The sequence below is a fragment of the Aotus nancymaae genome, unplaced genomic scaffold, assembly GCF_030222135.1.
Source record: "Aotus nancymaae isolate 86718 unplaced genomic scaffold, 86718_ANA_hifiasm-v0.15.2.pri h1tg000029l, whole genome shotgun sequence".
In the NCBI taxonomy this organism is placed as follows: Eukaryota; Metazoa; Chordata; class Mammalia; order Primates; family Aotidae; genus Aotus; species Aotus nancymaae.
In genome coordinates this window covers 92,675,801-92,695,500 of record NW_026988442.1, presented here as the reverse complement: position 1 = coordinate 92,695,500, position 19,700 = coordinate 92,675,801, and the positions used below count along the sequence as shown (strand labels likewise).

The following is a 19,700-nucleotide window of genomic DNA, read 5'->3' as shown; positions in this document are numbered from 1 at the left end:
TGCTAGTTTACATTCCCACCAGCAGTGTAGAAACATTCTCTTTTCATCGCATCCACGCCAACATCTTTTATTTTTTGATTTATTTGATCATGGCCATTCTTGCAGGACTAAGGTGGTAGCACACTGCGGTTTTGATTTGCATCTCCCTGATCACTAGTGATGTTGAGCGTTTCCTCATGTTTGTTGGCCATTTGTGTGGGAAGGAGACCTCATAAGTGCGAGGCAGGAGTCAGAAGCCTCAGCTTATTCCCATATAAATAATGAAGCAGAAAATAACTAGAGATATAATCATAGCAGTTATTCATAGGTGATCTTGGTTATTCATATGTGATCTTACTTATTCATAGGTAATCTTAGTTCTTTTACTAATGCCTTTCAGGTCCCAAAGTGTGAACCTGGAGTGACTTGGTGAAAGGAATGACCCTAAGGCAAGATGCTTTAAGCCCTCTGTCATGCTCATGAAGGGCTGCTGTAGGGTGCCTCGGATGTGTGGCAGCACCAGCGCCGGGAAAGTGCCCACTGTTTAGCCAGCCAGGGAAGGAGACGTCCAAGATGGCTGAGATGTCTCCTTCCTCAGGAGAGTTAGGAGAAAACTCCGCTCCTCCAAGCTCTTGCGGAAGGCCCGATGGCTGTCAGGTAGGCCTGCAGACATCCGGGGGTTTAATTGCCTCTATGTGATGCTGTGTTTCAGTGGTCACGTTCCGTGTCCACTCTCATGTTCCACTTCTGCACCTGGTTCCTTTTTTCTCAGAAGAGATAATCCGTAAAAGTAATATAAATCTTAATGTCTTGTTCTTTCTTGACAGGTATGGAAAAGTGCTGACGCATTATGCTGCTTACCTCATCTTGGCTACTAGAAAGCCGTGGGCCCCTACCTGTATGACACGTGATGTGCTTGGCCCTATCACTGACCACCAATGCCACGCCCTACCTACCCTGCCCACGGCTTTGAACTCAATAAAAGTCAGAGTGCACGGACACTCAGGGCCACTGCCGGACCCTGCACTTTGGTTGGCAGTGGACCCCTGAGCCCAAACTCTCTTTTCTCTATCTCTGTGTCTTGTGTCTATTTCTACAGTTTCTTGTCTCCACACCAGCAGAGAGGGGCTCCAAGGACCCTGTATGGCTGGACCCTACACATTTGTGTATCTTCTTTTGAGAGTTGTCTATCCATGTCCTTGGCCCACTTTTTGATGGGATCGTTTTATTTTTTCCTTGATAATTTGTTTTAGTTCCTTGTAGATTCTGGATACTAGTCCTTTGTCAGACGCATAGTGTGTGAACTCTGTGGATTGCCTGTTTACGCTGCTCACTGTTTATTGTGCTGTGCAAAAGCCCTTCAGTTTAATTAAGCCCCACCTATTTATCTTTGGTGTCGTTGCGTTTGTTTTTGGGTTCTTGTTCATAAAATCTTTGCCTAAGCCAATGTCTAGAAGGGTTTTTCTGATATTATCTTCCAGATTTTTTTTGGTTTCAGGTCTTGGGTTTAAGTCCTTGATCCATCTTGAGTTGAGTTTCCTATAAGGTGAAAGATGAGGATTCAGTTTCATTCTCCCACGTGTGGCTTGCCAATTATCCCAGCACCGTTTGTTGACGAGGATTGTTGAATAGGGTGTCCTTTCCTGACTTCACGTTTTTGTTTGCGTTGCTGAAGATCAGTTGGCTGTAAGTAGTTGGGTTTATTACTGGGTTCTCTGTTCTGCTCCATTGGTCTATGTGCCTATTTTTATACCATTACCATAAAAGGGGGAGAGTACTACATCAAGGGAACACCCCGTGGAACAAAAGAATCTGAACGGCAGCCCTGAGCCTGACATAGCCTACCCAAATGAGAAGGAACCAGGAAAGCAATTCTGGTAATATGATGAAACAAGGTTCTTTGTTTCATCTTATTATAAGAAAATCATACCCCCCAAAATCACACTAGCTCACCAGCAATGGGTCCAAACCAAGAAGAAATCCCTGACTTATTTGAAAAAGAATTCATAAGATCAATTATTAAGCGAATCAAGGAGGTACCAGAGAAAGCTGAAGTCCGATTTAAGGAAATAAAAAAAGATACAGGAAATGAGGGGAGAGATCCTTAGTGAAACAGCACAAATGAAAAACAATTGCAACTTAGAGAAATGCAAAATGTTCTGGAAAGTCTCAGCAATAGAGTTGAACAAGCAGAAGAAAGAACTTCAGAGTTTGAAGACAAGCTCCGAATTAACCCAAATAGCATGATGAATGGAATAGCACCTCACATCTCAATACTAACATTGACTGCAAATGACCTAAATGCGCCACTTAAAAGATACAGAATTGCAGAATGGATAAGAATTCACCAACCAAGTATCTGCTGCCTTCAAGAAAATCACCTAACACATAAGGACTCAAGTAAAAAGGTAAAGAGGTGGAAAAAGACACCAAACATGAGCAGGGGTAGCTATTCTTATGTCAGACAAAACAAACTTTAAAGCAACAGCAGTTTAAAAAGACAAAGAGGAAATTATACAATGATAAAAGGCCTTGTCCAACTGGAAAATATCAATTCTAAATATATATGAACACTGGAGCTCCCAAATTTATAAAGCAATTACTACTACACCTAAGAAACGAGGTAGGCAGCAACACAGTAATAGTGGGGACTTCAATGCTCCACTGACAGCACTAGACAGGTCATCAAGACAGAAAGTCAACAAAGAAACAACGGATTTAAACTATACCCTGGAACAAATGGACTTAACAGATATTACAGAACATTCTACCCAAAAACCACAGAATATACATTCTATTCCTCAGTGCATGGAACTTTCTCCAAGATAGACCATATGATAAGACAGAAAACAAGTCCAATAAGTTTAAGAAAATTGAAATTATATCAAGTACTCTCTCAGACCACAGTGGAATAAAACCGGAAATCAACTCCAAAAGGAACCTCTGAAACCATGCAAATATGTGGAAATTAAATAACCTGCTCCTGAATGATCATTGGGTCAACAATGAAATCAAGACGGAAATTTTAAAATTCTTCAAACTGAATGATAATAGTGACACATCTCTGGGATACAGCAAAGGTGGTGCTAAGAGGAAAGTTTATGGCCTTAAATGACTAATCAGAAAGTCTGAAAGGGCACAAATAGACAGTCTAAGGTCACGTCTCAAGGAACTAGAGAAACAAGAACAAACCAAAGGTAAACGCAGCGGAAGGAAGGAAATGACCAAGATCGAAGCAGAATCAAATGAAATTGAAACAACAACAACAATAAAAACCCTGTAAAGATAAATGCAACAAAAAACTGGTTCTTTGAAAACAAAAATAACATTGATAGACCGTTAGCAAGATTAACCAAGAAAAGAAGAGAGAAGATCCAAATAAGATCAGCTAGAAATGAAACAGGAGAACTGACGCCACGGAAATACAAAAGATCACTCAAGGCTACTTTGACACCTTTACATGCATAAACTAGAAAGCCTAGAGGAGATGGATAAATTCCTGGAAAGGTACAATCCTCCTCATTTAAATCGGGAAGAATTAGAAACCCTGAACAGACCAATAACAAGCAGTGAGATTGACATGGTAATAAAAGAATTACTAACAACAGCAGAGAGAAGTCCAGGGCCAGACAGATTCACAGCTGAATTCTACCAGACATTCAGAAAAGAAATGATACCAATCCTATTGACACTCTTCCACAAGATAGAGAAGGAGAGAATTCTCCCTAAATTGTTCTGTGAAGCCAGTATCACCCTAATACCAAAACCAGGAAAGCACAAAACCAAAAAAGAAAACTACAGACTGATATCCCTGATGAACATAGACACAAAAATCCTTAACCAAATACTAGCTAACTGAATCCAACAGCGTATCAAAAAGATAACCCGCCATGACCGAGTGGGTTTCATACCAGGCACGCAGAGACAGGTTAACATACGCAAGTCAATAAATGTGATGCACCACATACGTAGAATAAAAACTAACGTTACATGATCATCTCAATAGATGCAGAAAAAGCATTTGACAAAATCCAGCATCCGTTTATGATTAAAACCCTCAGCAAAATCAGCATACAAGGGACGTAAATAAAACCATTTATGACAAACCCACGGCCAACATAATATGGAATGGGGGAAAGTTGGAAGCGTTCCCTCTGAGAACTGGAACAAGACAAGGATGCCCGCTCTCTGCACTCCTCTTCAACATCGTACTGGAAGTTCTAGTCAGAGCAATCAGACAAGAGAAAGAAATTCAGGTCATCCAACGTGGTAAAGAGGATGTCAAACTTAGATCTTTTTGGGACAAAAGTGTTCAGATTAACACTGTGAATAGAATACAAATATAAAATACATATTGAAACATCCCTACTGTACCCCACACATACGTGCAATTATTATGTGTCAATTACAAATAATAAAAGGCCCAAAGAGAAGAAAATACAAGAAGCACACTTTTTTTCCCAAAAGCCAACTTGAACCAGAAGGAAGCACACATGTCGTGGGCCCCTGTGTTCCGTCGCCCTCCTGCGAATACTGTGATTTCCCTTGAACTGATTCCTGGTCTGGCTTTGCACAGCTCCAGCCTTGGAGCTGAGCAGGGCTGGGGATGCATTCCACCCCCTCACAGACAGCAGCAGGGTGGTCTCACGGCCTTCACCTCCACTAGGCCTTCAGCAACGTCCAGGGATCCTTCTTTAGGGCCCAGTCAGTTGTTTCTGCCAAACTCCCTACTTCAAATCTCCTTTCCACCACTCACTCTGCAGAATGCCTTGACCTGTTTCACTGAAGCAAGAGAGAAACCACACTCAGCCTCCAGCGCAGCCACTCCCCGACTTCTCCATACCTCTGCACACTTAGATGACTGCCCGGGGACAGGGAGCCTCAACAGCCCACAAGAATCCTTCCAGCCCTGCCTTCTCCAGCCTCCATTTTTAAGGCCCTTGCTTTATCAATTACCGTAGTGGTTTAATATACATTTCCAAATTCTTTGACACATCTCTGCTCACAAGATGGAGACGAATTCACCCCACCTGGAGAATGGCCTTAGTGATCTGCTTTTGTCAAATAGAAGAAGGTAGAAGAATGGAGTACAGCCTCTGAGATTAGTTTGCAAAGGCTCTATGATTTCCTGCTTGCTTTTTCTCTAAGATCACTTGGCCTGGGGAGCCTGGAGGTTGTGAGGATACTCAAAGAGCCCTAAGGAGAGGCCTGTATTGTGAGAACTGAGGGCCCCAGTTAACAGCTGTGTGATCTTGGAAGGGACCCTCCAGCCCCAGTTGTGGCTTCAGATCACCACAGTTCAGCCAACATTCTGACTACAACTTTACAGTCAACAACAGATTAGGATGCAGGCACGCACGGGAAAGACGGCGTGCAGAGGCAGCAAGAGGACAGACGGCTGTGCCCACATCTACAAGCCAAGGAGAGATGCTTGGAAGAACCCAACCCTGCTGACACCTTGATTTTGTAGTTCCAGCCTCCAGAACAGTGGAGAATCTACATTTCCATCATTTAAGCCCCACTGCCACCCCATCCTCAGTCTGTGGTATTTGGTTATGGCAACCCAAACAGCTACTACAAACCCCATGAGGGTCCCTGGGCCAGAACCACCCAGATAAGCTGCTCTTAAGATTTCTGACCCCCAGAACCTGTGTGAGATAATCAATGCTTGTTATTCTAAGCTGTTAAAGTTTGGGATAATTTGTTATGCAGCAATGAGTGACTAATACAATTATCCCCCCCTCACATCTTCGTCCTCTCCCACTCGCCTGGTCCTTTGCCCTCTGGATAGGGATAAACTCAGGTCTTGCCTATCTTAAAATGAGTTTTCTTGACCTCACCATCCCTGTCCAGCTTGAGTACCCTCCCTTCCTTTGTTTGCGCCACAGCCAAGTTGCCGGAAGGAGCCACCCCATAACACTGCCTCCACCTTCTCACCTTTCATGCCTTCCTGACCATCTCCCCTTGCTCCAACAAGGCTGCACTGCCTTTCCCTCTGCCTCTGGGGCACCACTCAATCCCCTCCCAGAGCTTCTTATTCTTTTTTTTTGGAGACAGAGTCTCACTCTGTTGCCAGGCTGGAGTTCAGTTGGGTGATCCCGACCCACTGCAACCTCTGCCTCTCGGATTCAAGTGATCCTCAGCCTTCTAAGTACCTGGGACTACAGGAATATGCCACCATGCCCAGCTAATTTTTGTATTTTTAGTAGAGATGGGGTTTTTCCATGTTGGACGGGCTGGTCTTAAACTCCTGGCCTCAAGTGATCTGCCTACCTCATCCTCCTAAAGTGCTGGGATTACAGGCTTGAGCCACCGCGCCTGGCCCTTTCACTCACCGTGACCTCTTGGTGTCCAAGGGAGAGGCTGGTGACTTTTGTCTGCCTGGTGTGCCTTCCTCCTCTATCCTTTTGGGAAACATCTCCTCCCCTAGTTCAAATTGTGTTGCTGATGAGAATCTCGTGGATCCTGGGAACCCAAGTGGCCATGTGGTCCAAGCCAGAGCCAATCACAGCTTTTTCTGGGACATTCTGAATGGGAGCTGAGGGTTGGTTTTCCTCTCCAATGACGAAATTATGAAATTTGATTCCAGAAGTACCAGGAGCTATGGTCCTAACTTCTTAAAACTAGCTGATTTGAGAGAATAACATTGGCAGATGTGGAAGGAAGGAGACAAAAGGCAGAAATCCTGTCTCTGCCTTTTTGCAGTTTGATTATATGGGGTAAGCCATTTGGATTTGGTTGTTGGAACCAAATAATTCCCACTGATCTGCCAGCCCTTGTTCTATTCTATTTCAGCCTGCACACTCCCCTTGTGTGTGCCCACTCTCTCAGGGCCACCAGGATCATAGCCCTGCTGAGTCTCAAATTAGCATCTCCAACCCGCATCCCTACCCTGATGTCCAGACACGCCAAGGCCCCTTTCCCTCGACACGTCCCTCAGATGTGCCGTGGGCACATCAAACTCAAGCGACCATAACACCTCATCGCCAACGCGACCATGACACCTCATCTCCTCGGTCCCCAAACCTGCTCCTGCCCCTGCATTCTTTATCTCAGCAAATGCAGCTAGCATTGCTAAAAGACACTTGGGAGTCTCCTATTCTTCACATCCAAATAATCCCTAGGACCTGGAGATTTTGTCTTTTAAAAACTCGAGGCTCCCAATTATATGCTGTCCACAAGAAACCCATGTTAAATATGAAGACTACCTATTGGGTACCGTGCTCACTGCCTGAGTGACGGGATCATTTCTACCCCAGCATCACACAATATATCTATGTAACAAACCTGCACATATACTCCCTAATAAAAACAGAAGTTGAAATTATTTTTTAAAGACACAGATAAATTAAAAGTAAAGGGTTGGAGAAAGGGTTGAAATAAAGGGTTGGGTTAGTGTTAGGTTGCTAATACTAATCAAATAGAGCTAGATACGTTAGTGTTCTGGAAAAGAAAGAAGGAAGGAAGGAGGGAAAGAAAGAAAGACAGACATGAAAAGAAAAGAGAGTTAGAGTTGCTATACTGGTTTTAGAGCAGACTTCAGGGAAAGGAAGATTATGAGGAAAAAGAGAAATGTTACATAATGTTAAAGGGATAAATTATCAAAGAAGGCATGTCAATTATTAACATGTATGCACATGACAACAGAGTGTCAAAATACATGCGAAGTATATTCTCAGACCTCAGTGGAATTAAACTAGGAATAAATAACAGAAAGGTTACTAGAAAATCCCAAAATGTTTAGAGATTAGGAAACATGCTACTAAATAACACATGGGTCAGGTAAGTCCCAAGAAAAATTTTAAAATAAATGAAAATTAAAAGATCACATCAGAATTTGTGGAATCCAATGAAAGAAGTACTTAAGGGAAATTTATAGTGCTGAATGCATAGAAGAAAAATCCAAATCAATAATCTAAGCTTCCACCTTAGGAAAGTACAGAAAAAGAACAATATCATCCTAAAGTATGAAGAAGAACATCAAAAATAAAAATTAGAACAGAAATAAGTCACATGGAAAACAGGAAATAAAAAGAGAAACATCAATGAAACCAAAAGCTGGTTCTTTGAAAACATCAGTAAAATTGATAAACTTCTATCAGGCTAACCAAGAAAAGCAAAGAGAAGACACAAATTGCTAACATTGGAAATGAAAGAGGGGCATCACTCTGATCCCATGGACATTAAAAGGATAGTAAAGACATATTATGAACAACACATTTGGTAACTTAGATAAAATGGACAAATTCCTTGAAAAACAAAAACTATCAAAATTCATACAAAGAGAAATAGATAATCTGAAAATCCTATATCTATTAGAGAAGTTGAATCGATTATTGGCAACCTTTCAAAAAAGGAAGCACCAGGTGTGGATGGTTTCACTGATAATTCTACCAAATGTTTAAGGAAGAAATGATACTAATTCTCCATAATATCTTCCAGGAAACAGAAGCAGAGGAAACACTTTTTAACTCATTCTATGAAGCTAGCATTACTCTAATACCAAAATAAGATAAAGACATTAAAAGGAAGAAAAAACTTGGCCAGGCACAGCCTGTAATCCCAGCACTTTGGGAGGCCAAAGTGGGTGGATCATGAGGTCAGGAGATCAAGACCATCCTGGCCAACATGGTGAAACCTTGTCTCTACTAAAAATACAAAAACTAGCTGGTCGTGGTGGCACTCACCTGTAGTCCCAGCTACTTGAGAGGCTGAGGCAGGAGAATCACTTGAACTCGGGAGGTGGAGGTTGCAGTGAGCTGAGATTGCGCCACTGCACTCCAGCCTGGCGACAGAGCAAGATTCCGTCTCAAAACAAACAAACAAACAAACTTGAGACACTTCCCTTCCTGTCATCCTTCAGTCTCCTGCCATCCTTCACTTGGGAGGATGGAAGCATTCCAGGTGGCCTTGCTGCTTCTGGACTCTCAGAAAAATCATCTTCCATCCCACCAATCAAGTGATCTTTAGGAGATGCAAAAATTGGCCATGTCATGCCTCCCACAGCTAAGGACGTGCCATATCTTAATAACATTCAAGGATCTTCAGCATCATAGCCTGCCCACCTTTTCAGCCCTGCTTTGTATCTCCCCTCTTCCCCACAGGGCGCACTGAATATCATGCAGTTCCTCAAACACCCCATGCTCTCTTTTACCTCAGTGTCTCTGTACTGGATCTGATATGAATTTGGAACACAGACACATGCACATGTGTAAGCACACATGTACGCGTGTACACACATACACAGGAACAGACATCCTCATATGCAGAGGCTACAGTTTTTGACCTCAGCATTTATCCCTGTTTTTACATGTCACATTTTGAGTCTCTCCCACACCTGTGAGAAATTTGAGAGCTGGAAAGTGCCTTACTCTTACTAGTCAGGGCTCAGGACATGCCTGCTGAGTAAATGGATGGATGAGTGGACAGACGAATGGGCCAATGGATGAATGGATGGATGAGTGGGTAGATGGAAGGGTGGGCTGATGGATGGGTGGACAGGTAAATGAATGGATGGGTTGGTGGATGGATAGGTGCACGGATGAATAGATGGATGGATTAGTGGATAAATAGGTGGATGGATGGGTAGCTGGATGGATGGATAAGTGGATGGATGGAGCCACTGATGGACTGATGGATAGATTGGTGGATGGATGGATGAATGAATTAGTAGATTAATAGGTGCGTGAGTGGATGGATGGATGGTGGATGGACTAGTGGTTGGACTGGGTAAGTGAATGGGTGGATAGATTGGTGGATGAATAGGTGAATGAATAAATAGATGAATGGATTGGTGGATGGATGGGTGGAAGAATGGGTAGGTGGGTGAGGGGATGGATGGATGGGTGGATGGCCCTGCCCAGGAAGGCAGGTGAAGCATTGCCCCTTACAAGAAGCACTGGTGTGCTTGAAAGTTTCTGCTCCTTGGGAATAGGATAACTTCTTAGTCCAGTTCCTTTTGTCAAGCCCTGAGGCAGGTCACTGTGGCTGAGCCTATGGGGATCAGTGTCCTGCCTAATCTCAGGAACCAGAATGGGGGTGACCATTCTGGTGTTTCGGGGGAGTGTTCTTTGGGAAGAAAGGGCATCTGGGGCTGAGTGAGGGATAAGTAAGACTTGGAAGTTACCCTGTGTCACCAGCTGGCTGCCTTCCCTGGGTTGGAAGCCACCATTCAAGGAGAACACAGGTTGAAAGGGCCGCCTCCCAGAGGAGGCAAAGTCACTAGAGTCTAGATCTGGGCCGAAGACCCCGAATTCGGGGCTAGTCTGGGCTGGTCAGTGGGCCCCAGTTGGGCCCCAGAAAGGTCACTATAAATGGTCAGCCTTGGGGAGAGGGCCTGCCAGGGTCCAAGAATTCACAGGCTGAGTTGCCCTGATATCATTACAAGAGCAGCACTTACTGGGCATTTACTGGGCCAAGAGCTCCATGCACAATGCCCCTTTATTGCACAATAAGCCTGTGAGGCACATATGATTATTTCCCATACGCATCCATATTTGGAAAAACTGAGCCTTGGCATTAGTGGTGACAGGGCTGTGACAGAGCCTGTGCTCCCAATCACCAGGCCAGACAAAGTCCTGGGCAGGGGCAGAGGAGGGAAAAGGGGAGCTGCTGCCGGCAGGGCCTTGTTCTGTGCTGCAGGGTGGTGCTGCGCCCAACTTGTCCCTTAGAGAGTTGAGGCTGCTCGAGGCTAGGTAACTTCCCAGTGTCCCCCAGCCGAAGGGGCTGATCCCATGCCAGCATGTGGCTGCTTACCCAGGATGGGAGCCGGAGGAAGGAGGGGGCCCTGGGCAGCGCGTGGGCCCACCCAGAAGGCCCGCTGCTGTGTGTGGCCTCGGGGATGACCCTGCCTGCCCATGCACTGTGGCCGAGGGTAAACTGGTGCCACCATTTGTGGAAGACAATTTGATAACATCTATCAAAAGTGTAAACACCTTTTGTCCATGCAGTCCCACTATTAGCAACGTACCCTGCAATATATCTGTAAAAGTTCATCAAGGTAGATGTGCAGACATTGATGGTAATAGCAAGAAAAGGAAATGAACAAAAACTCAACAAACCACCAATTGTCCAAAAACAGAGGTCTGCTGGATTCACGTTCACCCTTTGGGTAGAATACCACACAGCTTTCTAAAAAGCGTAGTTAGGTTGAAGTATATGAAAGCGTCCTTTTTCTAGGTGAGGAAGGCCACAAATTGGCAGTTTCAAATGATTCAATCTAATACATGTGTTGATATATGCGTATGTAATAAAAAGTCTGTGTTTTATAGTATCATGTTATTTTTGTTTAAAAATATAGGCGGTACTAGTTGGTGCTGACCTGTAGTCCCAGCTACTTGAGAGGCTGAGGTGGGAGGATCACTTGAACCTGGGAGTCCAAGCCTGCAGTGAGCTATGACTGCACCACTGCACTCCAGCCTGGGTGACAAAGCAAGACTCCATCACTAAAAAATTATAATCAAAAATAAAAATACAGGAGATACATACATGCATATACAGAGAAAGAGAGAGAGGAGATAAATACTTTGGGGAGGTAACCATATTAAACTGTTAACTGTAATTTATTGGGGTGGAGAGTGGAAGGAGGGAAGAGACTTTTACTTCACACATGGCTCCTTTCTGTCATGTCTGGCTTTTCCATATCCATAGACTGTATTTGTCATTGATTCTACTGTCGACAGGGGTTGTCTGGGATACCTGAGCTTCCATCCCTGCCGAGACAGTGACGACCATCTGCACGGCCCCGCTGCCAAGCTCAGCGGGGAGCCAGCCATGGGAGGGCCCAATAGAAAGGGCCCCCCTGCACAGGTGTCAGGGAGGAACAGGAGGAGCTGAAGGAGGCGGCAGCCCCACTCTCAGTGGTCCTGGGGTTGTCAGTGCACACCAGCGAAAAAGAGTCCTGAGTCTAGATTTCAAGTTCCCTCCATTGCCCTGCTCCGGCCTGTCTCCACAGCCTGGGGCTCCCCATGAAGAAAAGCGTGCCCCTCTTTAGGATGGGAGTCTAACACCCACAGGACAGCTCAGCGTTCAGGATGATGTCCACAAGATGCCCTTCCCATGAATACCACGTGACTGACAGCGCCAGAGGTATGCGTGCCTGAGAGATGTTCTCTGGCCTAGAGATGCAATAGTCCTCCTGGATCACCATGAGGGCTCCCTCCTCTTCTGCCCAGGCAAGCCCAGGGTAAGAATGTGAAGCCTCCATCCTGTCCTCTCCCAGTGGGCACAGGGCCTAGCCACCCCCCTGCCCAAAATCCTACAACATGCAACAATGTGGCTAGAGAAACCCAGCTTCCTCAGGAGGCAGTCGGCGATGGCACGGTGGTCCTGGGGAGGAGATCCTGCTCCTGCACAGCCTGGTGCAGCCCCTCCTGGGGAAGCCAGAGAAGGCAGAGTGCCCTGGGGGAGAACCCCTTAGGAGAATCTCTCCTTCCAGAAGGGCTCTGCTCCTTCTGCAGAGGGGAAATATGGAGCTGGGGGTTTGGCAAAGACCCTGTCTATCCTCTGCAACATCACAGGATGAGCAAATTTGACCAAGTTTATCCATCCCCAGCCACATACACACACCTGACACACACAGCTGGGTTCAGGTGCCCTATGGCTCCCATGTAGGTATAGGTGAGTGTTGGCCCATTTAGCTTCTAGTCCAGCCTACAGTTTTAGACCTGGCTCAACTGTTTCCTTCAGACTCCTTGATGCTGTTCCCCTCAATCAGAACTAAACTGACTCCCTCTGCTACCAGCAGACCCTATACAGCACTTGGTAATGACATTCACTGCCTTGCATTAAAAAGCTTGGTTTACACTTATTCGGAGGACAGTTCATCCCAAGCTTCACTTTCATGCAATGCTGCCGGCCTGCCGGGAGGCAGCACAGGAGAGACAGCCTCCTTCACTGTGGAGACAGCATCAAGATGATGACATTCATGCCGGGCGCAGTGGCTCACGCCTGTAATCCCAGCACTTTGAGAGGCCGAGGGGGATGGATCATGAGGTCAAGAGATCGAGACCATCCTGGCCAACATGGTGAAACCCTGTCTTTATTAAAAATATAAAAATTAGCTGGGTGTGGTGGTGGAGCCTGTAGTCTTATTTACTTGGGAGGCTGAGGCAGGACAATCGCTTGAACCCGAGAGGCAGAGGCTGCAGTGAGCCGAGATTGCACCACTGCACTCCAGCCTGGTGACAGAGTGAAATTTCACCTCAAAAAAAGAAGATGCCATTCACTGTGGAGACCGCCCTGAAGAAGTCTCCTTCACCATGAAGACAGCCATGGAGATGCCCCCTTCACCACGGAGGCAGTCACAGAGAAGCCTCCCTCACCATGGAGAAGCCCCTGTTCACTGTATAAGTGCCCTTTCAAAAACTCTCCCTCAAGTACCTTGAGAAACTTTCCTCTACTGTAGAGATAGACTTTGAAAAGCCCTCATTCATTTGTAGGAGGTCCTTGAGAAACCCTGCTTTATTCTAGAGATATCCCTTGAGAAGCCCCACTTTATTAGATAGAGCAAAAGCCCATGGGATGCCCCATTCATTCTAGAAACAGCCCTTGAGGAGCACTTTCACACCACTGGTAGGAAGGTAGACGAGCACAACCACTGTGGAAAACAGTAGGGATATTCCTTAAAGAACTAAGAGTAGATCTACCGTTTGATCCAGCAATCCCACTACTGGGTATCTACTCAAAGGAAAATAAGTCATTATACGAAAAAGACACTTGTGGCTGGGCGTGGTGGTGGCTCAGCACTTTGGGAGGCTGAGGTGGGTGATCACTTGAGGTCAGGAGTTTGAGATCAGCCTGACCAACATGGTGGAACCCAGTCTCTACTAAAAATACAAAAATTATCTGGGTGCGGTTGAGCACGCCTATAATTCCAGCTACTCGGGAGGCTGAGGTAGGAGAATTGCTTGAACTTGGGAAGCGGAAGTTGCAGTGAACCGAGATTGCGCCATTGCACTCCAGCCTGAGTGACAGAGCAAGACTCTGTCTCAAAAAAAGACAGAAAAAGAAAAAGACACTTGAACATGCATGTTTATAACAGTACAATTCACAATTGCAAAGATATGGAACCAATCATCAACCCACAAGTGGATAAAGAAAATCTGGTATACAAACGCTATGAAATACTACTCAGCCATAAAAAAGGAAAGAAATAATGTCTTAGGCAGCTACTTGGATGGAGCTGGAGGCCATTATTCTAAGTGAAGTAACTCAGGAATGAAAACCAAATATCATATATTCTCACTTATAAGTGGATGCTAAGCTGTGAGGCTGCAAAGGCATAAGAATGATATATGGACTTTTGGGGACTTGTCGGGGAAGGCTGGAGTGGGGTGAGCAATAAAAGACTACATATTGGGCCAGGTGTGGTGGCTCATCCCTATAATCCCAACACTTTGGGAGGCCGAGGCAGGCAGATTACTGGAGGTCAGAAGTTTGACAGCACCCTGACCAACATGGTGAAACCCCGTCTCTACTGAAAATGCAAAAATGAGCCAGGCCTGGTGGCACATGCCTGTAATCCCAGCTACTTGGGACGTTGAGGCAGGAGACTTGCTTGAACCTTGGAGGTGGAGGTTGCAGTGAGCCAAGATTGCGCCACTGCACTCCAGCCTGGGCAACAAAAGCAAAACCCTGTCTCAAAAAAAAAAAATATGTACACATATTGGGTGCAGTGTACACTGCTATGGTGATGGTGCACCAAAATCTCACAAATCACCGCTAAAGAACTTATCCATGTCACCAAAAAACACGTGTACCTTAAAAGTATTGATTTTTTTTAAAGGAAAAGAAATAGCCCTGAAGGAAGTCCTTATTTCTTTTTATGATAGTCTTTGAGAAGCCCCTTCATGTAGAGATAGTCCTTGAGAAATCTTCCTTCCTTTTCTACAAATAGCTCCTAAGAAACTCTCCTGAATTTACTGTTACTGCCAACGTCATTTTCTCCCTTTTTACCCCTTCATGACATTGCATCAGGAAAGCTGGTCTTCCCCTTGAAACTGGCTTGTTTCTAACTTGAGAACATTAGTAAGCTTTACCGTATAGCTTTGCTTGTGCACGACTACCTGGAAGCTCAGAACATATTTCCTGTCTATGCCTAGCAAATATATGGGATTTTCTGATGTGCGTTTCGTTTACTAACCTTTTCTCAGCTGCAGTGTATTTTCCTGCCTTAATTCCCCCTACGTCCCAGCTTCTCACTTACTTTATTTTTGATTCCATTGTATTACAGGTATACTGTAAGCTGCCTCATATCACTCTGTTATGTTTAGTATCTGAATAGGCAGGCGATGGATGAAAGAGAAATTGATAGATGCATATACTTGTGCATGAACCGCTGCACTGTGGTTCCTTTGCATACCCTCAGTACTCTGTCCCCAGCCCCCAGAACAGAGTACGGGCTCAGACAGGCACTGTGCTAAACATTTTCCAGTACCTGCTCATTAGTATGAGCTGTAAAACAACCCCGCAGGGTAAGTGATGCCACTCCATTTGACAGATGAGGAAACTGAGGCTTAAGGTCCCACTTTTGGTAGGTGACTGAGTCAAGGTTTGAATCTGCAAATGTTTGGCTCCAAAGTGTTTGCTTATTCCACTTTGCCTCTCTCTCAGCCTGATGAGTGAGACCCTCTAGGCTGCACTGCATATAATAGCCACTACCCACATGTGGCTGTTTAACTTTAAATGAGTTTAATCAAAAATTCAGACTCTTGGGCCGGGCGTGGTGGCTCATGCCTGTAATCCCAGCACTTTGGGAGGCCAAGGCAGGTGGATCACTTGAGATTAGGGCATTCGAGACCAGCCTGATCAACATGGAGAAACCCTGTCTCTACTAAAATACAAAAATTAACCTGGTATGGTGTATTTTCAGGCACATGCCTGTAATCCTAGCTACTCGGGAGGCAGAGGCAGGAGAATAACTTGAACCTGGGAGGTGGAGGTTGCAGTGAGCCGAGATCATTGCACTCCAGTCTGGGCAACGAGAGAAAAACTCCGTCTCAAAAAAAAAATTCAGACCCTAAGTTGCACTAGCCACACTTCGAGTGCTCAACAGCCACGTGTGGCTAATGGCTACTGTTTTGGACAGTGCAGAAGAGAACATTTCTATCATCATGGAAAGTTCTGGATCATCTCTTACCAACAGTGCCCAAGCCTTACTGGTACTTCCTTTGCTCCGTGTCTTTGCGGGTGCCACTTCCTCCACCTGGAACATCCCCTGTTCCTCACCCTCATCCTCAAGGCAACCTCCCCTCACAGCCTGCTGCAACCCTTCCTACCCCCACCTATCGTCGGCCCCAGGACCTCCTCCTCTGACCACTCAATGCTGATGCCTGTGCCTCTGGTGTACGTGGGTCACTTTCCTTTGCAGCCTCACCTCCCCAGCTGGCAGTGAAGGAGCACACAACACAGTGCTGGAAAGGCAGACAACTGTCTACAATGACACTGGATTTGAAAACTTGACTTCATTCTGAGCTCGTCTGGTGCTGCTAGCTACTCCATTCATTCATTCAGCACGTGCCAAGCGTCCTTTCTCTGCTGAGGCCTGGGCATGCGCAGGAGATGGAAAAACCCCAAGGAAACCCAGTCCAGGCTCTCGAGGAGCTCATAGCCCAGTGGCCTTGGTCAAGTCCTTCCTTCTCCTTCCTCTCCCTCCTCCTCATCCTCCTCCTCCTCCTCCTCCTCCTATTTCCTCTTATTCTTCTTTTTCTTCTGTAGAGATGGAGTCTCCCCATGTTGTGGATTCAAACAATCCTCCAATCTCAGCCTCCCAAAGTGCTGGGATTACAGGCATGAGCTACCATCATGCCCAGCCTCCTTTACCCTTCTTGATCTCAATGTCCTTTTCTGTGAAAAATGTGCTAGGATTCTGGCTCTTCCTCCCTGAATAGCTTGTTATGTGGACCAAGAATGGGAACACAAGCACCATTTAAATACATGTGTTAATTAAAATGTATAGAGGCCATTGGGTTGGCCTGAGCTCCTACACGAGGCCAACAGACCAGACCAAAATAGAGTCACTCATGCCGAAGCTCCACGCCACCAGGCCGAAACTAAGATTATCTGACCTGAGAATCAGAAGAGAGATAATAGCTGGAGCCCCAGAGGGGCCTGTTTCAGCTGGCATGATAAGGAAGTTCCCTCTGCTCTGGCCTTCCCAAGGAAAATAACGTTGAAATGACTAATCCACTTCTGCTTTCTGTGTCTCTCAGCCCTATTCTGTCTATAAAGCCAGACTCCTTTGGTCGCCTCATCAGAACATCCATTGTACTCTACAGAATGGGGTGTTGTCCAATTCTAGAATTGCACATAAAAGCCATTTAAGATCTTTCAGCTACATTTGTTATAATTTTGTCTTTTGACGTATGTAAAACGGGAGGTAATATCAACGCGTGTAGGTCATCCTTGAGGTATCGCCTCTTCACAGAGCCCCGTGCTAAGAGCTGTGGATGCAACAGGCCCAAAGACAGCTGGCTGGGGAGTATTCTCTTAGAGGTATCATTTGAGGGACAGATGCAGGGCCCTCAACAGGTCCAGGGAGATGGGGTGGGCTTCCTGCCCAAAGGGCTGATGAGCTAAGTGGTAACAATAACTCATTCAGGGTGTGTGCGAATCTCCGAACTAAAATCCTAATAAACAGAGTTCGGGGTCTGGTAAATTAGAGCAAAATTCAAGTCCAGAGTTGCAAAGTGGAGTCTGAAGGAGAGGCCTTGTCATGGGGAATTTGGGGGCCCCACACCTCTCAGCTGTCTGACCTGGGCCAGCTCTCACGATCTCTGTGTCTCAGGCTTTGTCGTCTGTGAAATGGGGATGGGACGCACACCACATGGACAGCTCCAGGGGGACCGCCCATGTGAGCCCCATGTGTCCTCTCCTCAGCCCCCTCTTCCCCCGCCACCCACTACCCACCCCAGGCCTGTTCTGCCTCACCCCAGGGGCCTGGCCTTCCAGAGGGGACTAAAGTCAATTGCCCCAGGCACACGGGTAACACGGATCAGCCTGGGCTTTGGATTCGAATCTGGCTCTGCTTCTTCCTGTGGGCACTTTCACTTCCAAGGGCCTCAGTCTCTGTGTCCATAAAATGGAGGCAATTCCACCACTGTGTTGTGAGGGCACAGTGGGATGCCACACGTGGCACAGCTGACATCTGGCAGGGGCTCATCATGGGACCCAGGCTATCCATGATGTCCCATGATTCCACAGTGAGGCCCTCCAGTTGTGAGGAGGCTTCAGGGTGGGGGCAGCCCTGGCACCTGCCATTCCCTTCCTCCAGGGAGTCTGCCCTTCCATAGCAGAGGGCTAGACAGCCTCTTCCTGTCCTCCTCCTTGGCCCCCGGGATCGCCCTTCAGCCCAATGGACCGAGTCGCCTGCTGCAGTTTCTGGTTTCCAGGTGCCTGAAGGGCTTCTCTCGTACGTGTTACATCTTATTTCCAGGGGACCTGCCTCCTGCCCCGGTGACCCTCTTCAGAGAGGTGACTTCCTCCTCCCAACTGGCAGAACATGCCCCCAGCACCCCTTACCTTGTCAGGTCGGGGGTCTGGCTGACTTCCTTTCCCCTCCGCCCCAGGCGCCGTGAAAGAGCCAGGAAAGGAGGCAGTGCTGGGACTCCGGGTGTGTCAGAGAGTAAGGGACAAAGGAAGAGGAGGTGGGGCCCCAAGAGGAAATGACTGGGAGCACTCTGGGCCCACGTAATTTATTACAGGACTTTGTCCCTGGGCACCGGGCACCTCCACTCCCACACACGCCTCCCGCAGCACCAGCCGGCAGAGCCTCATGACGTCTGCTGTTTAACCCAGGCCCCTTCTGCAGAGTAGCCATGCATGCCCAGAGGCCACAGCGTTTGCAGGCCGCGCACCTGCTCTGGCCGCCAGCCAGATCTCATGGTGACAATCAGCTGACCATCCAGGGGCTCAGCATCTTCCAGGTGCTGCATGGCAGGAGCTCTGCCCCCAGGCACCCCAAGCTCTAATTGAGGGTGATAGTATAATATGAAACACAGTATGTTTGGTCTTTGTTCCTGGTTGGTGTCACAGAACTCCTAAAACCCTTAGAATTTCCTAAGTGATCATCTCATAATGAGTCCCTTTGATAACACCTGGGGGCCCTAGCTAGCCTCAGCATGGGTCAGTCACGGGAAAGACTTAGTGAATAGAGGGTTGGAACTTTCAGCCCCACCTACCGACCTCTGAGAAGGTCAAACTCTTGAACGAGATTTGATGAGCTTCCACACATCTGCGGTCCCTGGAGGGCGGCAGGCAGAAGAGGGCGTGGAAGCTCCCCACACTTCCCACACAACTCACCTGTGTGTGTTTATTCAGCTGCTCATCTGTAATCTTTTGTAAAATCCTTTCCCACAAACTGGTCAATATGAGTTCTGTGAGCTGTCCTAGCAAATCCAACCTGAGGAGGGGGGCGTGGGAACCCCGACTCAGAGACAGTTGGTCAGAAGTATAGGGGGCAACCTATGACTTGAGACTGGCATCTGAAGTGGGGCAGTCTTGCGGGACTGAGCCCTTAACCTGTAGGATCTGCGTCTCCAGGTCAATAGTGTCCGAGTGAATTGAATTATAGGACATCCAGCCAGAGTCTGCTGGAGAACTGCTTGGACACCTGGTCAAGAGTGTTCTGTGTTGAGTGTGAAAGGATCATACGCCCGGGGCACGTCCAGGGCCATCAGGAAACCTGAGAACAGCGACAAAGATCATCAGACAACAAGGTTCCC

At 46.7% G+C, this 19,700-nt stretch overlaps 1 protein-coding gene across 2 annotated transcripts in view; it reads right to left on the bottom strand.

Annotated features, from left to right (window-relative positions):
* MYO7B (myosin VIIB) overlaps positions 1 to 18,647 on the bottom strand; it is a 98,051-nt gene extending 79,404 nt beyond the window's left edge. The window contains exon 1 of one of the 2 annotated variants that reach the window (XM_012462319.3): positions 18,499 to 18,647. The gene's annotated coding sequence lies outside the window, so the exon portion shown is untranslated. The remainder of the gene's footprint in view (positions 1 to 18,498) is intronic. The other variant, XM_064382863.1, reaches the window with a different exon arrangement.
* Positions 18,648 to 19,700: the final 1,053 nt, after the last annotated feature.